Raw genomic sequence first — 19683 nt, 5'->3', positions numbered from 1 at the left:
GTTAAAAAAAAAACACACTGCGGAGCCATGTGCCGGCATCCTGGGAGCGCCAGATGTGACCGTACATGGCTGATGCCTCGCTCCTGATACATTAGCAGTCTGCTTTGTCCCTCCTGTGCAATCTAAGTTCCGCCTGCTTCTCCTCCCTATCTGCTGGTCCATATCTCCCTCTGAACTCCCCTCCTCTTCCTCTCTTGTGGGCACCCACGTGACATCACTAGACACGTCATCATCGACGTCACCTTCCCCACTGCTATAATTAGAGATCTCGGAGTAGGCAGCAACAGCGGGGACCAACCTCCTCCTTGGGCAGATCTGGGTACTGTCGTCAGACTGCTGAGTGGTGGTTGTTGCTACCTCCTCTTCCTGATCCAATGCCAAGAGTGGCTGCGCATCAGAAATGTCTTGTGATGGATCGGAAAAATAATTCCTGTGACTCAAGTGGAAGGTATATGGTGGTGGTGGTGTTGGTGGTAGTGTCTTTGGGGGTGCACACAGTAGAGAGTGAAGAGGGTGCAGATCGAGAGGATGAGGAGGGTGCAGAAGAGTAAGGCTGAGTGAGCCACTCAACCAAGTTTGGTGCGTCCTTTGATGTAATCGCATGCACCTTCTGCAATTTGCCACTTTGGCTCAAGTCTGTTGCTCCTGCCCTACCCCTACCACTCCTGCGGAAGGGCCTGCCTCTTCCTCTGCCTGTCATTTTTTAAATGACCCTCTGACAAAAGTCTCTCGAGAAGTGCAGTATGTATGTCGTTTTTTGGGGCCACTGGTCTTTCACACCAGTTTTTTTTATTGCGTTTGTCACTCTTTGTAGTATCGCTGCAGAACCACTCACCAGTCACAATGTTGCACAGTGGAAATGCACTATACTATGCTTTCTATATGTGCAAATATTTTATACGTTTATTACACACCTATATACTGCACACCAAATAGTACACCTATATCAGTCCTTAAAAGGACCTTTGTGGACCTAATAGCTAGTGATTTGCAGACTGTCCCTCAGTCCCTACACTGATAAAAGACAGCTGCAGAATCGGGCAGCAATCAGCAGCACAGCAGTCAGCAGCAGTGCACCACAACCCTATATATTGTACACCTATACCAGTCCTTAAAAGGACCTTTGTGGACCTAGTAGCTAGTGATTTGCAGACTGTCCCTCAGTCCCTACACTGATAAAAGACAGCTGCAGAATCGGGCAGCAGTCAAGTATAATATTCTTTCTATATTTAAAAAAAAGTAGATTATACGTGTACAACCCTATATACTGTACACCTATAGTACACCTATACCAGTCCTTAAAAGGACCTTTGTGGACCTAGTAGCTAGTGATTTGCAGACTGTCCCTCAGTCCCTACACTGACAAAAGACAGCTGCAGAATCGGGCAGCAGTGCACTCAGCAATCACCAGCACCCTATACACCTATACCAGTCCTTAAAAGGACCTTTGTAATAGCTAGTGATTAACCACTACAGCCCCGGACCAATAAACACCTTAAGGACCAGAGGTCTTTTTCCAATTTCGCACTGCGCTGCTTTAACTGGTAATTGCGCGGTCATACAATATTGCACCCAAACGAAATTTGCGTCCTTTTCTTCCCACAAATAGAGCTTTCTTTTGATGGTATTTGATTGCCTCTGCGATTTTTATTTTTTGCGATATAAATGGAAAAATAGCGAAAATTTTGAAAAAAAAATATATTTTCTTCTTTTTGTTATAAGAAAAATCGAATAAACTAAATTTTAGTCATACATTGAGGGCAAAATTTATTCAGCCACATGTCTTTAGTAAAAAAAATGTCAATAAGCGTATATTTTTTGGTTTGCTCAAAAGTTATAGCGTCTACAAACTAGAGTACATTTTCTGGAATTTACACAGCTTTTAATTTATGACTGCCTATCTCATTTCTTGAGGTGCTAAAATGGCAGGGCAGTACAAACCCCCCCCCCCAAATGACCCCATTTTGGAAAGTAGACACCCCAAGAAAATTGCTGATGGGTATGTTGAGCCCATTGAATATTTTTTTTTTTTTGTCCTAAGGGATTGAATAATGACAAAAAAAATTTTTTTTTACAAAAAGTTGTCACTAAATGATATATTGCTCACACATGCCATGGTTATATGTGGAATTGCACCCCAAAATATATTCCGCTACTTCTCCCGAGTATGGGGATACCACATGTGTGGGACTTTTTGGGAGTCTAGTTGCGCACGGCACCCCGAAAACCAATCACCACCTTCAGGATTTCTAAGGGTGCAAATTTTTGATTTGACTCCTCACTACCTATCACAGTTTCGAAGGCCATAAAATGCCAAAATAGCACAAAACCCCCCCAAATTACCCCATTTTGGAAAGTAGACACCCCAAGCTATTTACTGAGAGGCATGTTGAGTCCATGGAATATTTTATATTTTGCCACAAGTTGCGGGAATATTACAAACTTTTTTTTTTTTGCACAAAGTTGTCACTAAATGATATATTGCTCACACATGCTATGGGCATATGTGAAATGACACCCCAAAATACATTCTGCTGCTTCTCATGAGTACAGGGATACCACATGTGTGGGACTTTTTGGGAGCCCAGCCGCGTACGGGACCCCGAAATCCAAGCACCGCCTTCAGGATTTCTAAAGCCGCGTACACACGGGCGGACTGTCTGGCCAACTTAGTCCATCAGACAATCCGACGGACAGTCCGTCATACTTTCGAATGAACGGACTTGACCACACACACCACTTTTTGAGCGGACTAATACGGCGTACTAAGTCCGCCATACTATCCGCCCTACTTTTGAAATGAACGAACTCGCCCACACACGTGGAGGAAAGTCCGCTCATTTTGAGCGCGTCTCCAGGTAGGCGGGGCCCGCGAAGGAGACGTCGCTGACCCCGCCGCCTGGTATGGACTTAAAGGGGAACCCCAACGCCGAAAAAAATCGGTGTGGGGGTCCCCCCCAAGTCCACAACAGACCCTTGTCCGAGCATGCTACCCGGCCGGCCAGGAAAGGGGGGCGAGCGGGCGCCCCCCCCCCCTCCTGAGCCGTACCAGGCCGCGTGCCCTCAACATGGGGGGGTGCCTTGGGGAAGGGGGGGCCGCGCGGCCCTCCCACCCCAAAGCACCTTGTCCCCATGTTGGTGAGGACAAGGGCCTCTTCCCGACAACCCTGGCCGTTGGTTGTCGGGGTCTGCGGGCGGGGGGCTTATCGGAATCCGGGAGCCCTCTTTAATAAGGGGGCCCCCGGATACCGGCCCCCCACCCTATGTGAATGAGTATGGGGTACAATGTACCCCTACCCATTCACCTGTAAAATAAAAGTACCAAAAAAAACACAACACACAAGATAAAATACTTTATTGCACAGCTCCGGGGGTCTTCCGTCTTCGGGGGTCTTCTCGCCGGACTCCTCCGCTATCTTCTTGTAGCTCTTTTGCTAGCGGAGGAGTCCGGCTTTCTTCCTCGCCGCCGGCCTCTTCTCCCGACTTCGGGGGTTTTGTCCCCCTCTTCGGTTCTTCTGCCGGGCCACCGCGCCTTCTTATAGCTCTTTTACAGGCGGTGGCCCGGTCTTCTGTCGCCGCCGTCGCCGCCGCCTTCCGTTCTTCTTCTTCTTCTTCTTTTTCTTCTCCAGGAGATGTTGCCTCGACGATCTCTCCGGCCGGAATGCCAGGGACGCACTGCGCGGCCACTTATATAGGGACAAGGGGCGGTGTCACATGGCTTTATGTCACATGGGTTGGTGTCACATGGTGACCCCGCCCCCTTACGATGTCATAGCCCCCATGTGACATCAACCCATGTGACCAACCCATGTGACATAAAGCCATGTGACACTGCCCCTTGTCCCTATATAAGTGGCCGCGCAGTGCGTCCCTGGCATTCCGGCCGGAGAGATCGTCAAGGCAACATCTCCTGGAGAAGAAGAAGAAGAAGAAGAAGGAGAAGAAGAAGAACGGAAGGCGGCGGCTGCGGCGGCGGCGACAGAAGACCGGACCACCGCCTGTAAAAGAGCTATAAGAAGGCGCGGTGGCCCGGCAGAAGAACCGAAGAGGGGGACAAGACCCCCGAAGTCGGGAGAAGAGGCCGGCGGCGAGGAAGAAAGCCGGACTCCTCCGCTAGCAAAAGAGCTACAAGAAGATAGTGGAGGAGTCCGGCGAGAAGACCCCCGAAGACGGAAGACCCCCGGAGCTGTGCAATAAAGTATTTTATCTCGTGTGGTGTGTTTTTTTGGTACTTTTATTTTACAGGTGAATGGGTAGGGGTACATTGTACCCCATACTCATTCACATAGTGTGGGGGGCCGGTATCCGGGAGCCCCCTTATTAAAGGGGGCTCCCGGATTCCGATAAGCCCCCCGCCCGCAGACCCCGACAACCAACGGCCAGGGTTGTCGGGAAGAGGCCCTTGTCCTCATCAACATGGGGACAAGGTGCTTTGGGGTGGGGGGGCCGCGCGGCCCCCCCTTCCCCAAGGCACCCCCCCATGTTGAGGGCACGCGGCCTGGTATGGCTCAGGAGGGGGGGCGCTCGCTCGCCCCCCTTTCCTGGCCGGCCGGGTAGCGTGCTCGGACAAGGGTCTGTTGTGGACTTGGGGGGGACCCCCACGCCGTTTTTTTTCGGCGTTGGGGTTCCCCTTTAAGTCCATACCAGGCGGAGGGGCCAGTGACGTCTCCTTCGCGGGCCCCGCCTACCTGGATACCCGCTCGAAATGAGCGGACTTTTCTCCGGGCGGGAAAAGTCCGCTCATTTCAAAAGTACGGCGGACTGGCATACACACGGGCGGATTGTCCGCCGAAATGCGAGTACGACGGACAGTATTTCGAACATTCCGAAATACTTAGTCCGCCGTACTGCACGCTGAAAAAGTCCGCTGAAGCCCACACACGATCAGACTGTCCGCTGAAATGTGATTCGGCGGACTAAGTAGGCCAGACAGTCCGCCCGTGTGTACGCGGCATAAGGGCATAAATTTTTTATTTTACTCCTCACTACCTATCACTATCTATCACAGTTTTGAAGGCCATAAAATGCCAAGATGGCACAAAACCCCCCCAAATGACCCCATTTTGGAAAGTAGACACCCCAAGCTATTTGCTGAGGGCCATGTTGAGGCCATTGAATATTTTTTTTTTTGTCCCAAGGGATTGAATAATGACAAAAAATAAAAAAAAAAAATTTTTTACAAAAAGTTGTCACTAAATGATATATTGCTCACACATGCCATGGTTATATGTGGAATTGCACCCCAAAATATATTCCGCTACTTCTCCCGAGTATGGGGATACCACATGTGTGGGACTTTTTGGGAGTCTAGTCGCGCACGCCACCCCGAAAACCAATCACCACCTTCAGGATTTCTAAGGGTGCAAATTTTTGATTTGACTCCTCACTACCCATCACAGTTTCGAAGGCCATAAAATGCCAAAATAGCACAAAACCCCCCAAAATGACCCCATTTTGGAAAGTAGACACCCCAAGCTATTTACTGAGAGGCATGTTGAGTCCATGGAATATTTTATATTTTGCCACAAGTTGCGGGAATATTACAAACTTTTTTTTTTGCACAAAGTTGTCACTAAATGATATATTGCTCACACATGCTATGGGCATAAGTCAAATTACACCCCAAAATAAATTCTGCTGCTTCTCCCGAGTACGGGGATACCACATGTGGGGGACTTTTTGGGAGCCTAGCCACGTACGGGACCCCAAAAACCAAGCACTGCCTTCCGGATTTAAATATAAAATGCTACCAAAAAAACTGTTAGTGATCGCAGGGATCAGGCCTGACTCTGCGATCGCTGCAGTTATGTGTTTAGTGTTTTGTAAGTGACAGTGATCGATCGATACTGCACTTGGGTGGGCTGGGCAGAGGGGCAAAACGCAGGTGCTAGCAGGTATCTGGGCTGATCCCGCTAACAATGCGTTTTTTTGGAACCCTGAACTGCTGGGGACGCTAGTATAGATCTGATCAGTTTAGATATTGATCTGTTCAGATTCTATACCACTACAGGAGGTTTATGCTTTGCGTGTGGGTGTTAGCGGTACTGGCACTAACCTAGCGCTGCCTGGGGCGACGCAGACCCTGACCCTAAAACCTAATTGATATCACCCGCCGGGTGATCAGGGGGTTAATGGCATCACTTCCTCCTTCCTGTGTAAACAATACACAGTGGGAGGAAGTTCGTCATTGGTCAGGAGCGATCCAGAGGGGGTGGCCAGAAACCAACGGCCATCCCCTCATCACGGATCGCTCCTGGAGGGAAACAGACCGCCGTATCCAGCGGGAGGCGGTCCGATCGGACCCCCCACCTGCTGGAAGGCAGGCACGTACATCTACGTGCTTGTGCCTGCCTGTGCCATTGCGATGACGTACAATGGCAATACGGCGGTCCTTAAGTGGTTAAACTGACTGTCCCTGCTCCACACAGCATCCTGTCCCTACACTGACAAAAGACTGCTGCAGAATCAGTCAGCAGTGCACTCAGCAATCACCAGCACAACAGTGTACCGAACCCTTTATACTGTACTACACCTATACCAGTCCTTAAAAGGACTTTTGTGGACCTAATAGCTAGTGATTTGTGTCACTACAGTCTCTCCCTGCTCCACACAGCGTCCTGTCCCTACACTGACATAAGACAGAATGTAAAATGGCTGCCAGATCATGTCTATTTATAAGGTAGGGGGAATGTCCAATTGTCCATGTGCTGAAATGTCTCAATTGGCTGTCCTGTACCCTATGATGGATGTGTCATCATGGGTCAAAGTTCTTTCACAATGTAAACGCATATGTCCGCCGGGCGAACCGACCGCCGGGCGAACCGCAAAGCCATCTCTATTCATGATCTCTGGGAGTCCTAGACCAGATTGTGCTTCCAAGTATATGAACTTCTCAAGCTACCAATTTTATTTTCCAAATAGTTGAAGTGTGCCCTGGGGTAGAAAGGCTTCGCAAATTCCAGCAGTTTCTCCAGCGTTGCCTTCTTTATATTGTTATCAGCCAGAATAAATGGAGATTTTTTTCTGAAAATACTTGCCTATGTGCTTTTCTTCAAATAGGACAGTTTGTTTGTGAGTAGACAGGTACATTTAAAAAATACAATGTCAAATTAACAAGGGACACCAACCAACCTCCTTGAGCTTTAAAAATAAGATAATAATGTTGTTGTGTAAACTTGACACACAAAAAAATAAAATGATGGAGATGACTAGAAAATAATGTAAAAATATTGCAAAAAGTTCTTGATTAAAAAATAAAATTACAATAAAAAAAATACTAACGTTATTATGGAGATCTGGCTTAAAAAAAAAAAAAAAAAGATTATTCATGAGATCACGAGAAATAATAAAGAAAGAAGTTTGTGAGAACTCTGTGTGAATATGAGCAGCAAAACAACTTCATTCTCCTAGCATTCTAAAGAAGAAGAGAATGTGCTGCGTTAAACTATTTAAAAAAATTCAGCGTGACGATATGTCCATCACAAACTGTAGTTTTACCAGACTGATCGCTCCCGTCTCGTACTTGAATCTGAGCATGCGTGAGTTTTTGCGCATCGGAATTGCATACACATGAATGCATTTTCAGATAGGAACATTTTCCGACCGAAAAATTGAGAACCGCTCTCAATTTTTTGCTGGCTGGAATTCGGCCAGCAAAAGCCCGACCAAAACTTCTCATCTGTGTTTTGCTGGCTGAATTTCCGATCTTGTGTACTGGGCATACATCAACTCACGCCTCTTACCAGAGACTTTGGATCTCAAGTTATAGAGATCAAAATCACTTCTGGTTTCCACACATCCCTGTGTTTATCAGGAGGAAGAAGATATCATCCATAAATGGTTTAGTCTTGTTATCATTCAAAGGTACATCCAATACTCAGCCCAGCATATAAAAAAAGGTCCTCAGCATTTCATGTGCTGGTAGACCTCGGCTGAGATGCGGTCCGTCAGTTTAATCAGTCTGCTGAAGGCAAAGAAGAAGCCCAGGAGAACTCTTATTGAAAAGAACATAACAGCCATGGCTGTCCCCTCAGAAACAGGAATTTGTGTGGTCACACATTGTTTTAGCCACTTTTTATTTAGGTGGATAAGTGCAGGATTTCTGATTAATAATACAGAAAAATATTACCAAGCCAAAATACCCCATCCCACTAGTACAGGCTCTTTCCAACCGACACAGCTCTCTCCCCCAGCACTCCCCCCCAGTACAGCTCTCTCCCCTCCAGTACAGCCCCCCCCCCCCTTTACAGCTCAGCCCCTTTAGTACAGCTCTTCCCCATCCAGTACAACAACCTCCCAGTGCAGCTCCCCCCCAGGACAGAACTCTCCCCTCCATAAAACACATAAGTTCTCCCTTGGCTGGGTTGTGTGACTGGAGCACTTGTTCTGAACTGACAGGGTGCAGGCTATTGCTCCTGCTTTGGGTGCCTTTCCTGGCTCTCAGTAGGGATGAGCTGAACACTCCCCGGTTCAGTTCGCACCAGAACTTTCGAACGGCCCGAAAATTCATGCGAACTTTAGAACCCCATTGAAGTCTATGGGACTCGAACGTACGAAATAAAAAGTGCTAATTTGAATGGATAATATTGCAAGATATTGTCCTAAAAAGGGTTTGGGGACCTGGCTCCTGCCCCAGGGAACATGGGTCAATGCCTAAAATGTTTTTAAAAACGGCCTTTTTTTCAGGAGCACTGATTTTAATGATGATTAAAGTGAAAAAAAAAAGTGAAATACTCCTTTAACCACTTCCCGACCAGCGCACGACGATATACGTAGACAGAATGGCACGGGCAGGCATATTGGTGTACAGGTACGTCCAATATTCGATGCCGCCCTGCCATCGGGCTCGCCGCCGCCCGTGGCGCGCTCCCGCGCTGGTCGGGACCCCCGTGAGTCCGGTCGCGGGACCCGCGGACTCGATCGCCGCGGGCATCCCCGCGATCGTCTCACGGAGCGGCCGAATGGAGGAAATGCTGTGTAAACAACATTTTTCCATTCTGCCTAGCAACTAGTGACGCTGATCTCTGCTCCATGTGATTGGAGCAGAGATCAGTGTACACTAAATGAAAGCCCAACCCCCCCACAGTTAGTAACACACCCCTAGGAACACTTAACCCCTACACTGCCACCCACTGGTTAACCCTTTCACTGCCAGTGTCATTTACACAGGAATCACTGCATTTATATAGCAGTGATTACTGTATAAATGACAATGGTCCCAAAAATGTGTCAAAAATGTCCGATGGGTCCCCGACAATGTCGCAGTCACAATAAAAATCACAGATCGCCGCCATTACTAGTAAAAAAAAAATAATAAAAAATTATTAATAAAAATGCTATAAAACTATCCCTATTTTGTAAACGCTATAACTTTTGCGCAAACCAATCAATAATCGCTTATTGCGATTTTTTTTACCAAAAATATGTAGAAGAATACGTATTGGCCTAAATTGAGGGAAAAAATGTTTTTTTATATATTTTTGGGGGATATTTATTATAACAAAAAGTAAAAAATAATGTGTTTTTTTCAAAATTGTCGCTCTATTTTTGTTTATAGCGCAAAAAATAAAAAACGCAGGGGTGATCAAATACCACCAAAAGAAAGCTCTATTTGTGGGAAAAAAAGGACGTCAATTTTGTTTGGGAGCCACGTCGCACGACCGCGCAATTGTCAGTTAAAGCGACGCAGTGCCGAATCGCAAAAAGTGGTCTGGTCTTTGACCAGCAAATTGGTCCGGTCTGAAAGTGGTTAAATATCGTGCCTATGGGTGTCTATAGTATGCCTGTGAAGTGGCACGTGTTTAGAACAGTCCCTGCACAAAATGACATTTAACGGAAAAAAAGTCATTTAAAACTGCTTGCGGTTTTAATGTAATATCTGGTTCCAGCAATACGGATGAAAATCATTGAGAAAAATGGCATAGGTAGCCCTCCCTGCCCATTACCAGCCCCTTTGGGTCTTGGATATTAAGGGGAACCCCGTACCCATATTAAAAAAAGGAAAGGCGTGGGGCCCCCAGGCCCTATATACTCAGAACAGGAGTATACAGGTGGTGCAAACAAGACAGGGACTGTGTAGGTTTGTTGTGTTAAGTAGAATCTGTTTGTAATTTTGAACTGGGACATTTTTAAAGTGTAGCTCCAGTCAAAAAATCTATTTTTAAGCTTTTAGGAGAACATAGGGAAGGGTTATCACCCCTGTATAATTTGTTTTGCCGTCCGTCTTTTTTCATCTCACTTCCTGTTGTCTCCTTCCATTTGCAAGTTGGAGACGTTTGTAAGTTGGATGTTTGAAAGTAGGGGCCTGCCCTATATGCTCTGCAGAAATGTGGGCCTAAGGTGTTGGTGTTGCCACAACACTGTAATCCCTCAAAGTGACTCTTGGTGGGCACTGGAGTGTCCTGCTGTGAACGATTATATCAAGAATTGTAATTACATGCCATTGTTGAACAGTGGTAGAAAAATTGGGCCTTTGGTGGTTGTGGTGGTGGTGCTGGTGCCACAACACAATAAGTCCTCACAGTTACTCTAGATGGGCACAGGAAAAGGCCCTGCTGTGAAATATTATATCAAGAATTGTACAAAGACCCTTCAGACGTAAGCCACTTCAATGGCATTTTGAAAGACTAATTTGCACAAAATGAAAATGACAAGACCACATATCTTACACAATGGGAAGCGCACAAGTGTGTGATTAGAGGAGAATTTATTTAAAAAACTAGCCATTCTTAAAAGAGAACACCAATCCAAAATAAGAACTTTATTAGACCACATTCACAGACTGGAGACAGCTCACAAAAAAACTTTGACGATCTCCACATTCGAGGAATTGACTAAAGCAAGAACACTGCTATCAGAAGAACTCAGTATGAAAACCAAGATACAGTATGTGACATAAAATCTATTATGAGCAGGGAAATAAGAGTGGGAGACTCTTGGCAAGAGCAGTTCAGAGTAAAAAGGCAGCTTCAACAATACATCAAATAAAGCCGCGTACACACGGGCGGATTGTATGGCCTACTTAGTCCGTCATACAATCCGACGGACAGTCCGTCATACTTTCGAATGAACGGAATTGACCACACACGGATGCACAAACAGTCCGTTGAAAGCTTGCGCGATGACGTGTACAGCACGTACGACGGGACTAGAAATAGGAAGTCCAATACACAGCAATGCAACCTTCCGCCGTGTAAATCCTTTCTGAGCATGCGCCATTCTTAGTCCGTCGAACTAGCCTACTCACGAGCGGATTGTCCGCTGAAACCAAAGTATGACGGAGGACAGTATTACGGAAATTCCGAAATACTTAGTACGCCAGACTGCACGCTGAAAAAGTCAGCTGAAGCCCACACACGAGCGGACTGTCCGCTGAAATGTGTTTCGGCGGACTAAGTAGGCCATACAATCCGCCTGTGTGTACGCGGCATAAGAGACAGCCAAGGGACATCCCATTCTTCGAATGAGGAGATCGCCAAACAGTTCGAACAATACTATCACACTTTGTATAACATTCCATCTAATTCTAAATGCCCTCTCAACTCAGACAAAAGAAAAGTACGTATTCAAAAATTCCTTGAGACATATAGCCCACCTCAAATAACAGAGACCACAGCTTCGGAACTTGAGGCCCCTATCTCTGGTCCTGAATTTGACAAAGCACTAAAAGACATGAAATTAGGCTAGGCCTCAGGCCCCGACGGACTACCACTACAATATTATAAATCATTCACCGATATCCTAGAACCAAGATTTCTGAAAACATTTCAATCGCTACACTCTGAACAAAACCCCCCAAGACAACTGCTAGAAGCACACATAACAGTAATACCCAAAGACGGCAAAGACACTTCCCAGGTTTCTAATTACAGACCAATATCGTTAATTAATGTGGATGTAAAGATATATGCTAAGATTTTAGCTAATAGACTCTTACCACTACTAACTTTCCTCATCCCCTTGGATCAAGTGGGATTTATTCCAGGTAGAGAGGGGCAAGACAACACAATTAAAGCACTAAACATAAACCATTGGCTAACATGCCACAAAAAGCCAGGATTTTTCCTATCCCTAGATTCTGAGAAGGCGCTCGACGGAGTGGCCTGGAACTTCATGAATGAAGTATTAAAATATAAAGGTAATATATAGGCATCCTGCCTGTGGCCAATTATGGCTCTCCTCGCTGCCGGCGCTGTGATTGGCCAAGCATGTGCGGTCACAGTGCATGCTTGGCCAATCATGAGCCAGCAATGCACTGCAATGGCACAGTGCATTGAGGGCCGTGAGCGCCACACGAATTTGGCGCGAACAGCCCACAGAATTCAGGCTTCGCCGAACGGGCGAACAGCCAGTGTTCGAGTCGAACGTGCATTCGACTTGAACACCAAGCTCATTCCTAATGGCCAACAATAAATGAATATTAATTTAAATTGATCATATTAATTAAAAAGTTGAATATAATACAATTATATATAAAAATATAAGAAAAATGTAAATTGCCATTCTCGGTTTCGGTTTTCGGCTAAGTGCATCCTACATTATCAATTTCGGTTTCGGCACCAAAATTTCCATTCGGTGCACCCCTAACCATTATTGTTTTCTGTGTCTTCAGTGGGCAGATTTTCAGTGAGTTATTGAAAACACGTTGTTAAGGACTTCAGGCTACCACATACATTATTATCAATTTACACCAATCCTTAAAAATTCTAAATTTTTATCTATACTTAATAAAATTATTGTTTACAGAATAAGAACTGTATTTATTTTTGCTGAACATTCCATTCACTATCATGGGAGGAATGTTTAGCAAAAATATGTAGTTTTTATTCTGTAAATGATAATTGTATGATATGAGATTAAAAGTTATGAAAGGATTGGTGTACAGTCAATGTAACAATAACTGATGTGGTGCACTAAAAGTCCTACCTAAAGTCATACTAGATAGAAAAATACTGTAGCTAATCCCTTTTTTTGAAAGGACACTTACCTGTGCTGTCCTCACCCCTGGGCCAATTCTTTGCTGGTCATTGGGTCCCCGGCATTGGCACATTTAATGTGGGAAGCTGGCTGTGATCCCTTGCGGCTTTACACCTGGCTTCCCGTTGCAAATCCCAGAAGACTGCAAGACTGCAAGCAAAGAGAGGGGGCTGAACATCCATTCGGATTGCCTAGGTGAGAGTATGTACCTATCAAAACAAGGTACCTGCCCCCCCCCCCCCCCCCCCCCCCAAAAAAAGTCCAGATTTGTGCCAAATGTAGTAGAGGAGGACGGAAGGAGGACATAAAGCAGAACTTCCTCTTTAAGGTAAAGTTATGCTTTAAGAATGTGCTTTCAAGAATCTTTACACTAGGATGTTGGTATTGTGAAATATGCTTAGGTTGGGGGGTCCAAACTGCTATCAAATCCTGAGTTAAGTTATTGTTGTATCACCAGGACAGGAAGAGTGCAGAATCTCACCAACAGTTACAGAAGACAATAAAAACACCGTGTGGGAAGAATTAGATACTCACTCTCCACGTTCCCATCGTGGAGGTTCCCTAACTTTCTGTTGTATCATTAAGCCAGGAAGTAGTGCAAAATCTACCCAATGGCACAAAGAGAGCAAAGACCAGAGGTACTAGTTTTTTTCCCTGTATATCAAAAGTTTAGATTAGGTTTTGCCTGGCATCAGATATTTGACTCTTCCATCTCCTGTTTATTGTACGAGCACACAGTTGTCTTGTATTTTTCAAAGCTTTGTCTTATGTTGTATTGCCAATAAAAAGTTGGTGTGGTGCACAACCATGCGTGGCTTCAAAAATATATTTAATAGTATGATACACAACCATAATTACATGAGAGCATATCAATACACTAAGCATAGATACTAAATTTAAAATTTTAGAAATATGAAATTTCACTAAGCATAGATACTAAATTTCATATTTTATATAGATATACCAGAAAATGATTGTTTGAGTTTGTTGATGCAATTGGTTTCTAGATACAACCCAGCAGCCCTTTCACCCTCCCTTTTCCTTTGCTCCATCTGCAGACTGCAATTCACTACTGGCCCATGCAGGACGGTGTCTGAAAGAAGAGCATTTTGTGCTGTCTCAATTATTTTATCCCTTTCCAACAGCCAGTGCAGCTCAAATATGAAAGAGAACAGATACTTTTTTTTAAATTCTGCTTTTATCACTGCTCCATCTGCTCAACAGAAAAAGTAATTAGAAGTCACACTGGTATAACCATAACCACACAAGCAGTGATACCATATTATTATAGAATCGAACAGTTTAAGAATGACATATTGCCTCTTACCTCAAATTTGTGTGTTTCAGGATTGTGCGTCTCCGGCTGTCTGCAGAGGTGCTGCTTGCTACTGCTTCTTAAATACAGGATGTTTTTTAAAAGGGAATATAATCCATTCTCCAATAGAAAGAAGTATATAACCTTGGGCGTAGACTAGGTCAGTGTAATGTGTGGTCTATTCCCTTAGCAGTAATTTGTCATAACTTTTTTTTTTTATAGATGAATCCACTAATCTGACATAAACTGAGGTTACGGAGAAGAAAATATCTTTCCTGATAAAATACGCAATAAATGAGACCAACTACAGCTATAGCGTATTTCCCAGATCACTTGGCACAGTTTGGTGCATGCCCAGAGCATTCTCCCACTGGACATTCCCAGTCAGTGCAGACTGTGGTGAAGTCTCTCATGATCTGGGACTTTGGCATTATGACAGAAGAACAAGCAAAATATGGACAATGATCTCTGCATCTGTTTTTTTCTGTGTGGTGTTGTTGCTACTGCTGCTATTTTCAGGGTTGGATGAGTGCCTTAGAAGTGGTTCAAGGTTATTATCAGATGTGTCACCTCAAGACACTCCATCCGGCTTACTGCACATTAAATAAGTAAGACTCAACCAACAAGATGCATTGAAACTGAAAAATTACTACGAGAAAAAGTGATTGCTGTTATTTAATAAATATTTCATTTATCTTCTTACAGGCTAGTTGGTATCTTGCCTTTGGTCCACTGGTTGTTTAAATGTACACACCTCTACATACAAATACTGTGGGGGGAAAGGGGATAATTGATGATTTGTTGTAGGGATTTTCCAGTGTACACTTGTTATAGCACGCAATGTATTATAATATAGAGTACGCTGCCTGGTTGTATGCAAAAATATTAGATAGGTCCACTTTCAGTGCAAGGGTTTACTTTTGTGCGTGTGTGCTTTAAAGTGGTTGTAAACACTTACAACACACTTTGACCTACAGGTAAGCCCAGATTAAGGCTTACCTGTAGGTCCAAGAAATATCTCCTAAACCTACACGGTTTAGGAGATATTTGCCGAAAGACAGGCACCACTGTCTACGGCGCATGCGCCGTAGACAGCGGCGCACTGAGCGCGGCACCCGTCAACGGCGATATGCCGCGCGTGGTGGCTCACGTGCACATGAGCGGGAGTGACGTCATCACGGCTTCGCCGAATGACAGCGGCGGAGCGGCAAGACCCACCGAGAAGATAGATGCGCCAGACTGCAGGGGACAGCAGTGACTTCGCTGGCTCCTGTGTCAGGTAAGTGACACATAATGGGCTACTATGCGATGCATAGTAGTCCATTATGCTTTACCTTTGCAGGGAATGAAAGAGGAAGTAAACCCATTAGGGTTTACTTCCTCTTTAAGTACAGTGCAAACATTTTTCTAGCCATGTTTACTATGTCTGTAGCACTTGGTTGCTACTAGTAACTAACATCCACCATGTCACCCCGTTGCCAGACCTCCATCTATCACTTCTGAGACAATGAACAGTCATTTCCATTGTTTTATTTTGTTTATTGGGGGATATAACTTGGTTGGGGGAAAGGAAATATGGGATGCCCATAGAACAGTTGCTTTGCCATCATACTTAAGAATCAGAATGAAAGGTTGAGCTGTGAAGCACTGATGTACACATAATATCTACAGTCACTTCCCCTGCATAACACCATGCAGACTATTTTTCCTCCTCTGCATATTTTCTGCACACTGTTGCTCCCAGGACTTCCACCCTCCTGCACAAACTTCCACCGTAGATCATTATTATTCTTACTGTTACATCATCCTCTTTTGACAAAAGAGACCACTCTGAAGAGTGTCAGTTGCTGGCTAGAATTGCTTGCACTGTTACTAGACCAGAGGTCTGCAGTACCTCTCCCCGGCGGCCTAGTAATTTAGTAACATGTGCTGATTGGTGGACTACTGCTCCTTGCTAGTCCGGCCTGCAAATCCTGGGGCCCTCAGGCTGCAATGATTTGACACTCTCCCCACAGTCTCTCCTCTGACCCAGATCCCCTGAAATGCCTCATTCAGAACTCCACTGTGGTCCACTCACCGATCTTCTTCTGCCCCCGAGTCCATGATGGAGAACTTTAACTGGACATACATTCTGGCAGCTTCTCCAGCCCCTCTGTTCCAGGACACTTCATGCATGACCATGTAGAGATGAAGATCCTTCCCAGCTCTTCCGGGCTTCTCTGCTAGGCCTCACACCCTCCCCCAGATGGGGATGGGGCCCCTACTGCTGCCTAATACTCCATTCTCCACGTCTTCCGGCCAACAACTCTTCCCCAGCGGGCTGTTACCTCAGATTATATGGGAGGCCTGCCCTGTGCCATTTCCTGTTGGGGATTGGTCAGGGCTCCTTACATGGGCTGCCTGCCACTCCAGTCCTAGGCCCTGCCCCCTTCCAGAACATTCTGCCTGGATGAAGGGGCAGCACCTCAGAACTAAAGCACAGGTGGTCACACCCACTGCTGCACTAATCACTCCTTGCCCCAGATCAAAACAAGCAGGCCTAGCCTGAAGCATAGGCCTGCCCAAATTTACCTGCACTGGCAGTTTCCCTTACAAAATCCTCACTCCAGCACCTACCTATGGTAGAGGATACTACATGTCTAGGTTTTTATGAGCACTGTAGGGAGTATTGGGTTGACTCAGACACACTTGGCAGGGTGTGGAATATTACTTACAGATGTATATGCAGTACCCTGGTAGCAAAAGAGATATGGGACAGTCCTAACTGGGGAGTACTACAGCTCCATGACAATCCAGCAACCTGTAATATAACCCCCCCCCTCCTGTTTGCTAGCTTGTTGGGGCCCGACTCTTATATCAGAGCACTCAGGTTAATGTCCCTTTAAAAACTGATACAAGCACTGACTCTGTGTTACTTGCAGACAACACTGCCCTCTTTGGTCAAAGTATAATGTTGTTTTGGCCAGTGGCCTTTCACCAACTCCTCTGTCAGCAGGTGACCTCTTTTTGCTCAGTATGTGAAGTGTACCCAGTCAGTGTCTGCAACATCGCTCCCCTTGCTCAGGCAGCTGGCTCCTCCAACATATGTGGCTCCAATGTCCCAAGATGTCTGTTACTGTGCCCCTTTCCCTCACCGGTACAGCAGTGGGCAGTCTGCCAGTAGCTGATGGTGCATTCAGTCCTCTCAGAACACCCTTCACACTTCTTCTCCTCAGCCCGGGAAAAGCAGCATGTGACAACCTCTTCTCTTTGCCCCAGTGCCTTATGGGATTATCAGTATCCTCCAGCTCACCAAGCCATCTTAGTCTGTCAAAACTACACCTCATACAATCCTAGCAGTCCACATCATGTGTGATCAAAACTGGCTGGACATACTGTAGCTCTACAATAAGAGTCGCAATCCCCCTTACAAGTGGGCAGTTCTTCTGCCTGGCCTGAGCAGTAGTGATTGAGCTCTACTTATTCCAGGAGTACTGTAAGCCCATGCTACATGATGACATCGCTACGAAGTGCTGGCCCATGACTGTCTGGGTTAACAGGAAGTTGGTTAAATGCTGGCCATCATTTAACCTGGAAGACTAATTACATTTAGTAGTGGAAATTAATGACTGTTGGAGGTAGCTGGGGATGAAGGTGCGTATTTAAGCCAGCTCTGCTTTATTTTATTTTTACTGTTCCTGGGTCTCTTTTCTTTAAGGACATTCTCATTCTACTCTGAATCCCAGGCAGTCGCCTGCGGAGTCCCTCAAGGATCACCCTTGTCACCAGTCCTCTTCAACATTTACATCCACCCACTCCTCCAAATTACCAGACGTTCAGACCTCTGCTTACACTCGTACGCTGATGACACGCAACTTTATTTCCGTATCACTGGACAAAGAGATCACCACCAACGACTAGAAAATTGCCTCAATTTAATAGAAGACTGGATGACCACCAATTCCATCAAACTCAACGAATCAAAGACAGAGCTTCTTATCCTACACCCCAACCATAATTCCGCAACTAAAAACCTCTGGACACCACCCGCCATCTTTGGGCAGACCATCCCCCCAAAGACCAAGGCCAAGAGTCTTGGGGTCTTTTTGGACTCACAAATGTCAATGGATGCTCAAATAGGAGCAGTAGTCAGCGGTTCTCACCATCTGCTACGCCTACTATGCAGACTCATCCCTTTTATCCCAAAGAATGACAAAGCAGTGGTAGTTGGAACAGTCATTAATTCACGACTGGACTACCCAAACTCGCTTTACATAGGATTACCACAATATCAACTTGCGCGATTACAACTTATCCACAACACGGCGGCAAGGCTAATGACGGAAAACAACCCTGGGAATCCATCTCCCCTCTCTGAGAGACCTACATTGGCTAACCGTAAAGAACCGGATCACATTCAAAACCCTCTGCTTCACCCTACAAATGCGTGCATAGAAATGCTTCTCAATACCTAATTGAGAAAATAAATCATTACACACCAAACCGCAGTCTTCGATCAGCCAACAAAAACCTCCTCCTCGTGCCTAAATCCCGCTACAAATCTAAGATTGGAGATTTGCTGTCCAAGGACCTTGGCTATGGAACGCTCTACCAACCAACATCCGCCTGGAAGAAAACCACCTGGCCTTTAGGAAAAAACGTAAGACCTTCCTCTTCTAGAGGATGGACAACCTAGCTCCTCACAGCGCCTTGAAGCGATTCGGTTCACGTTGTGCGCTACACAAATATTTCATTCATTCATTCATTTAATTCTTATACTATATATGTTTCACTGTTGGTACTCAGTAATTACAGTAGGAATGCGCATTTCAAGGGTACCTTGAAATAGCTGTACAGCTCCCACATAAATCTGCAAATGCATGCTAGAACATGCAAAAGCAGTCTTCTGATTGATAGTGGGTGTTCTGGGGATTTTTTTGTACTTACTGGCAAGTACCTCTCTCATTTTGTACAAACTTGTGTTTTTTTAATTTAATCAAATAGCTAACTTCTTTCGTTTTTAGCTGTGCAAAATCTACAGCTAATTCATTAAACAGAGCTGTAACAAAATACCAGAAAAACAAGAAAAATATAATAAAAAACTGGAGAGGAGAAAATACCTTTTACAACTCCTCCGTTGACAGACCTCTCAGGCTAAATTTCTTCTTTAACTTTCTTCATTTAATGGCAGAACACAGATTAGACCCCAAGGACCTGCCTGCTTTGTGAGAACAAATGGGTAAGGAGATCAGTGGCACCGTGATCCAAGCTAATGCAAATTTCAGACTGTGTATCGGAGCATCTGACTCTTCTGGTATCACAGACTAACAAGCATGAAAATCTTTGGGGAATGCACAAACACCTGTGAATTGAGACGGAAGATGCAGAAGGGTTTAATTTTTTTATAAGTCAAT

The 19683-nt window shown here is 45.3% G+C and overlaps 1 protein-coding gene across 1 annotated transcript in view; it reads right to left on the bottom strand.

The window, feature by feature from the left end:
- Positions 1 to 14903, bottom strand: part of FGF1 (fibroblast growth factor 1) — a 224014-nt gene extending 209111 nt beyond the window's left edge. Inside the window, exon 1 of the mRNA XM_077473117.1 lies at positions 14303 to 14903. The gene's annotated coding sequence lies outside the window, so the exon portion shown is untranslated. The remainder of the gene's footprint in view (positions 1 to 14302) is intronic.
- Positions 14904 to 19683: the final 4780 nt, after the last annotated feature.

The sequence above is a fragment of the Lithobates pipiens genome, unplaced genomic scaffold (assembly GCF_037356315.1).
Source record: "Lithobates pipiens isolate NorthernLeopardFrog02 unplaced genomic scaffold, aLitPip1_a1.2 Scaffold_8, whole genome shotgun sequence".
NCBI classification, from domain to species: domain Eukaryota; kingdom Metazoa; phylum Chordata; class Amphibia; order Anura; family Ranidae; genus Lithobates; species Lithobates pipiens.
The sequence above is the reverse complement of the archived record's forward strand: the minus strand, read 5'-3'. Positions and strand labels throughout refer to the sequence as shown.